The sequence below is a fragment of the Sinocyclocheilus anshuiensis genome, unplaced genomic scaffold, assembly GCF_001515605.1.
Source record: "Sinocyclocheilus anshuiensis isolate Anshui unplaced genomic scaffold, SAMN03320099.WGS_v1.1 scaffold24, whole genome shotgun sequence".
NCBI classification, from domain to species: Eukaryota; Metazoa; Chordata; class Actinopteri; order Cypriniformes; family Cyprinidae; genus Sinocyclocheilus; species Sinocyclocheilus anshuiensis.
The window spans coordinates 1,506,642-1,514,386 of NW_015557090.1; positions in this window are offsets into that span (position 1 = coordinate 1,506,642).

A 7,745-nucleotide genomic window follows, 5' to 3' on the forward strand; every position below is an offset into this window, starting at 1 on the left:
TTTAAACAGAGAGAGTGTGTCTGAACCCCGAACGTTATCAGGAAGGCTATTCCAGAGTTTGGGAGCCAAATGCGAAAAAGTTCTACCTCCTTTAGTGGACTAGGTACTACCAAAAATCCAAAGTTTTGCGACCTTAGGGAGCGTGATGGATTGTAGCGTGGTAGAAGACAAGTTAGGTACGCAGGAGCTAAACCATTAAGGGCCTTGAAGGTAAGTAATAATATTTTGTAACTGATACGGAACTTAATAGGTAGCCAGTGCAGAGACTGTAAAATTGGGGGAATATGATCATATTTTCTTGACCTGGTAAGGACTCTAGCCGCTGCATTTTGGACTACCTGTAGCTTGTTTATTGAAGATGCAGGACAACCACCTAGCAGTGCATTACAATAGTCCAGTCTAGAGGTCATTACTGGTGATAATTGAGATGACTCCCCATTTAAATGAACAAAGTGGTAGCGATCGGACAGGTAGGATCTAAACCATCTTAAAGCCTGCCCTTGAATACCTGTATAGTTTTGTAATCGATCTATGAGTATGTCATTATCTATAGTGTCGAACTCAGCACTAAGATCAAGTAAAACTAGCAATTAGATGCAGCCTTGGTCTGATGCAAAAAGCAAGTCATTTGTAATTTTAACAAGTGCAGTTTCTGTGCTATGGTGGGGCCTGAAACCTGACTGAAATGCTTCATAGATATAATATTTTTGCAGGAAGGAGCACAATTGAGCAGACACACCTTTTTCTAAAATTTTGGACAAAAACGGAAGATTTGAAATGGGTCTGTAATTTGCCTGTTCACTAGGATCTAGTTGTGGTTTCTTAATAAGAGGCTTAATAACAGCCAGCTTGAATGGGACGTGACCTAAAGACAACGACGAGTTAATAATATTGAGAAGCGGTTCTTCTGCTACAGGCAACAACTCTTTCAGTAATTTAGTGGGTACAGGATCTAACAGGCATGTTGTTGGTTTAGATGCAGTGATAAGTTTATTTAGCTCTTCCTGTCCTATAGTTGTAAAGCACTGCAGTTTATCTTTGCAGTTATATATCCCTATATAACGGTGCTGGCCAAATGCACTTTCCCTTCATGCTGTGCTAGTTTCAAGTTCATCATCACATGAAAACCCATGCAACACCAGTACGTTCCAGTGGCTGTGTGTCGTTCTGGTGAAATACTCAATCAAAAATCCCATCAGCACTTACAACAAGCAAGTGACATCAGGCGGGGAGCTATAGCCAGAAGTGTCATTGAAGGTGTCCACAATTTTCAAGTTGACCCGTTTGGCACCCACCTTTACACTGAAATAAGGATGACTATTTTAGACAGAGGTGTCATGCCTATTCAAACCGAGGGGGCACGTGCCAGATTTTCGAGCCAAGTGGATTTTGGAATGCAGCTTCCAAAAGACAAAAATAGCCGAATAATATTTTTTATAATTGATTCAATCACACGGTGTGATGTGCGGCACATCACCAGCTGCTAAATTCAAATCTGCTTTCGCTGGCTGGCGCTGAGCCAGAGACAGACACGTTTTTACTGCGCTGCGCATTATAACCACTCACACATAATTCTGTTGAGCTTATGAATGCAATGGCCAATCAGAGACATTCAGATGAGTCATCGCTGAAACACCGGAGTTTTGCTCACTGCATGCGTCTCTGACTGAATTCTGCTCTCTGGCGAATTAATTCTCTCATCAGAAACAACGAAGTGCAGATGTGCGAACGATGTAAGTAAGATTTGCATTTCACAGCGTAAACAGCTTCAGTGATTTTAATGGGAGTTTTTGAGAGTGCTTGAACTCTGGATAGACTGAAGTCACTCAATGATAATGTTCTTTGATAATATAAATGTTCTTTGCTCTCTTTCTTTACAATGAAAGTATTATAATTAACTTACAATGTTTTTTTTTTTATTAAATTCATGTTAAATACAAAGTCAACCGTGTTAAAATATTTGATGGCATGACACCCATATCTGGTAGGCCTACCTAAGTAAAATAAGAAAGGTTTTATGTGTAGTTAGTAGATTACACTAACATTAGTTTACTTTGCCCATCGCCTGTTACATATCAACTAACATGATCTATAAAGGTACAAAATGCATGTACTTACACATTTTTGAGAATCGAAATATTTCATGATATAGTTAACAAATTTTTGATTATTTCAAATAAAAAAGGAAAAATTAAATAAAAGATATAGCCTACAAAAAATCCCCAGGAGTACTGTATTAAATGCAACAGGCAGTGTCATCTCCAGTATCCCAAAAAAAAGCCTGCTCTGACCTTGCCAGGATGAGGAGGAGATGCCACACCTTTGTTTGTTAGTGAGATGATTTCTTCAGAGCATTATGTCCCACCTATAGCATTCTGGCTCATGCAGTTTTTGCTGAAATTGTCCACTTACACCACTGTGGAAATACACTGTGTAGAGACAGACTACAGCTGGTCTATAATGCAAGCAGTTCTTCTGTCTTTCAACAAAGAATCAGTGCTTGCATACCTTGAAAGTGTGTATGCGATCTGCCAAAAGCAGAAAAAAATGGTCAGAAATAAGATCATTTTGCATCTGTGTGCAGCACATGTAATTAAAGCAGTCTCTTCTACTTCTCATTAAAATGACCAGCGATAAAGGCTTGAAAACATATTTGTCTTTGCAAGGTTGCAAAACACGGTGTGTGTTGACGATACCCAGCAAATTTTCATATGTCACAGACAGTGTGTCAAGCAGTGTAGCATTCTTGCAGAAGGTAATAAATCAAGAAGTACCCATGCAAGTAACAACAGAAGAGTCCCCAAACTGAGAAGTTGATTATATATCATCTAGTATAATCACTGGTGGTTCTCCTTACAGTAGACTCTTCCAATGCATCTTTGAAGCAGTACTGAACACTTTGGAAGAGGAAGAACATGAGGAATATGAACCAAATCCATATTACTGCCCAGGTATTGTCACAGTCCTTTTGGAGAATTGCATGCCCATCTTCCCACTTTGTAGTGGCATACTCTTAGGTGACCTAAAAAGGTATTCTGTTGATTTTGCTGTGACACTGCCATCTCCATCTGAAGACCTATGCCAAACAAGAGACACCAACTGTCATGCTGAAAATTGGTTTGGGATTGTGAAAAATTCCACTCACTGCAGAAAGTGTAACCTCAGACCAGCAGAATTCATTATCACTATGTACACCTGACTGATACAGGGAATAGATCTTGAGGAATAGTCTTCCCCAAGATGCACTTACCCGACCAAGGAAGTAATCTAGAGATGCGTCATTTGCTGAAGAGAGGTGGGCTAAGCGATCAGGAAAATGTGGCAAACAAAAATTCAGCTATTTCAGTGCCCCACATGAAATGCCAATGCCAGAAACGAAACCTGAACATAATCTAGAGGATGTTGTTCAAAGGGTAATTGTAGAGTTATGCAAATATATAAATGATATAAAATAAGCATCAATTTTAGTACGTTTTAGTTTATATTGATTTTTTTTTTTTACAGGCCGCATCAGTCCAAAAGCATGACATTTGCAAAAAACCATCCAAGTGCAGTGACATAGACAAAGATGCTACAGAAATTGTTCCTGAAGATGTAAGTTATATCTTGTGAAAAAGGATCAATTGTATAAAATAGCCTCTATTCTGTGTATATTTCAGTCTCTATATAAATATTTTTACAGGCCACAACAGTACAACAAAGGTGACATTGGTAAAATCACAACACCAAAAATGACATCATCAAAGTGCAGTGATGCAGTCAAAGATGATACAAAAATTGCTGCTCAAAATGTGAAAAAGAAGATGTTCTGGGTATTCATTTGAGTTTCAAAACCAATTTTCCAGATGAAAACATGTAGACAATATGCCATTACAAAGAGTAAGCATAAATGCAGAAGAAAAAAAAACACATCAACGAAGTACAGTTTCCCAGCCACTGCGGGAGATGTTCAAGAAGGAGAAATTGCAGATGAGGTATAAGAACTGTGGCATTCATAATGACTCTGACTGTGCAAATTGTGACTGCTTAATTTAGCACCATGTTGCTGTTGTTGTTGTTTTTTTTTTTTCAAGGAAACAAACCCGAGACTAGGAGGGATCTGTACTTCATTCAAATGGCTGCACTGTATTTTTAAAACCTATGATGACTGTTTGACTTAATATAGAATGAAAGTTGTGAAAAGTAAATGCAATAATATTTACACCATTTTATACAGCAAGTTGAAAGATAGTTATTGTTTCTCGGGCTTTGTTTTCAATATGGGAAAAAATAATTAAGCCTGTGGTTCTCTTCTGAATAATGTCAAATAATACATCTACAGGTTGTAGCTCTCTGGCGATGAGAAAAGAGTGAGCAGGTTGTTGCACAGATAAAAACTGTGCCTTACAAGTTCAGTATTGTTTTGAGGCACACAGACCTACTCACTCTATGACCCCATCAGTAAGTAAGTGTACATTTTCAATCCATATATGCAAGCTATTCTTTCTGAAAGCCATACATATGTGTATTATAACTGTGTTATTAATATACAGTAGGTTATGGAGAGTTACATTCGGGCTATCCTTAACAAACATGACAAGGCTGGGAAACTGTACCAGCTCAGTCATTACACCACCAGTGTAATTTTATTTTTTTTTTTTAATGGGATGAGAGACCAGGTTGCTTGACACGGTTTGAAGAATGTAAGTATAGTATGGAAACAGGCATGTGTAATGTAAGCTATACATTTAACATAAGTACATTGTAACTGTTAATCCCCCCCCACACACACACACACAAATCTGACAAAGTTTCATATGATTAAAAAATCATGCTCATGTCACACTATACAGGTTAATTTTGAAAGCTTTGGTGGACTTGTTTCATCTGTGAATGTAAGAAACAACCACTGGAGGTTTGTGGTAAGTGAATGCATTTCCTCTGTTTGTCTGTACATGTAGGCCCTATCTGAATTGAGTAAAATGTAAACATTTAGTGACAGCTGACGTTCTGTGACCCTTGTCACTATATATAATGATATAATTGTAAATCCTGCTTCACTTCCATAATTGCTTTCCAAAATACAAGCAATTCTTTACAAAAACTTTTGGGTCTGACAAATCCGTTTACTGTATACTTAATGACGCCACAGGACTGGATGACTGGAAGGCGCACCTGCGGTGATCGCTGTGCTAGGTTGCAATCCATGGTGCTGAATCGAGCGTTGCCAGTTAATTTATATTTAACTCTTTTAACTCCGTTAACTACATTCTGTTCTGCTCACATGCAAATCATGTAATTATTACAAAATGCAGACATTATGCAATTAAGAAATCTGTTGTGGAGTTTTTACAGGTTTTTAAAGGGTCTGCTCTTTGTGCACATTTTAGGCAATATGTAAGTGAAAATTTGAATAAAACTTCTGTTTTTCATGCTTGGCCAGTGGCCACATACATGTAACATCCACTAAATTAATATTTTTGAGTGTAATTTTTCAGTGATTTAAGTGAATCGATTACAGAATGTGAAAGGCTTGTGAACCATCTTCCTACATTTCTCCTTTTGTGCTGTAAGGAAGAAAGTCATTTAGTTATAAAAGAATAAAAAGTTGAATAATTTGCACATTTTGTGATTTTGGGGTAAAGTTTAAGTAGCCTTAAATGCTATCACATATTGTAGCCTATAGTTAAATAAGGAAAATGCTTTTTGTCGTTTTGTTTAGCATACAAATGTTATTTAGATGTGCTAATGATATCCTGACCCATTGTGCTGACATGGTAAATTGCACAAAGCCAACACTTCCAATAAATTTGATCATAACTTGGATAACATTTTGACCATCTCTCATTTTCCTGCAGGTTCAGTGTGAAAAATGTGCTTGGTGGTTTCATAGTTTATGTGTAGGATTTAATGTTACAGAGACCTCTGGCATGGATTCACCATGTGTGTGTTGTGCAAAATATAAAAGGTAATTTACAAAGTGACATATACTGTAGTAATTTTATTATTTAAAAAAATGCTGTGTCTACAACATGTATAGATTTTTATAGTCCATCTTAATGCCTTTTGACAATGATTTAAATGTATGAATGCATAATACCTTGTTTTAACAAGCATTTACTTTTCTTATTTAGAAAAGCTGAAGGATGACATTTGTTCCTTTTTTCAGGGTTGGCCAGGTGTGAGCCAGTGATATCAGTGCAAAAATAAATAAAATTATCATAAGGAATTAAACATTGAAGAAAAATTCTAACAACTTTTGCATAATAGAGATTAGTAAAAATTTAACAGTTTAACATTTGCTTAACTGTGTAATCTTGCACGTTCAAATTTGCTGGATTCTTCCCCTTACTAAAACGCTGTAAAGTCTCTGTGCATTTGTTATAATTAACAGAATCACTAATGATCCAAATTAATCCAGATTGGGCTCTTTTCCAACAAATTATTTTTCCTAATGTAATGTTTAATACTTGCATTTGTACAAAAATTTGTATTTCATGTTGCTTGAAAAATACTTGTCAATATTATTGAGGCAACATAGATCCACTTTGTTCAACCTCTGCTCTGAAAAGTGAATTGTGAATCCTTACATGGATCCCTACTATTTAAAATGTTCACCTCAAGATGGCGGCGCGTTCACACGCTGCGGCTTCTCTCTCTCCCGACAGAAAGGTGTTTTCGTGTTTTTTTTCTTGTGAGTCGCAGTGTTTTTGTACGTATTCGTCGCGTCTATCTGTCTCTAAGCGCGCATACAGTCGTGAGTTTCTGCTCGATGTCGGCAGAACCACATTTTTAGAGTGAAACTCTGCGCACGCCGAAGAGCTGCGGGATCTCGGTCTGCTCCGGAGGCCCACACCATCTTGTATATTTGTATAGTTGTATTTTATATTTAATCTGTATATCTGTATTTATGTTCTACTGTTAGTGTTATCTGTATGCACCAAGGGTCTGAGAGTAACGCAATTTCAATTCTCTGTGTGTATGTGCTGTACATGTGGAAGAATTGACAATAAAGCAGACTTGACTTGACTTGACTACTCATGTATCAAGTTATGTGGCTGTCCATGTGTAAAGTGCTGAAAACATAACACGATCACTCTCATTAGTCAAGTAACCTTTATTTATACCACATTTTACAATACAGATCGTTTCAAAGCAGCTTTACAGTAATAACAGGAAAATTATTCAGCAAAGTTTGTTTCAGCTGTAAAAGAATATAGTGTCATCGTTCAGCTTGAGACAGTTCAGTGTTGATTCAGTTCTGTTTTAAAATCATCAGTAATTAATTTAGTTAATTTCATCTACAGCAGCTCTGGATAAAACGGTGATGTCATCGTCTAGCTCTGTTCAGTTCTCATACAATCGATGAAGTCGGATTAAGAATATTGTTAAATAGTAGGTGTCCCCATTACATAATACTACCACAAGGACACCGTCTGTAAATTAGTACAAAGTGTACAAAATGTAATAAAATGTGAATAACCTTGTTTTACAAATGCAAAACATGATGCAACTGTAATGGTTGCATTATGTTATGTCCTGTTAAGGTTAGCTTTAATTATTTCCTGTTCTGGTTTGCATTTACATTTACATTTTACATTTAGTCATTTAAGCGATTTACAAATGAGGACAATAAAAGCAGTCAAAACTAACAAAAGAGCAACAATATATAAGTGCAAATGACGAGTCTCAGTTAGCCTAACACAGTACACGTAGCAAGGTGTGTATATATTATACACACACACACACACACACACACACACACA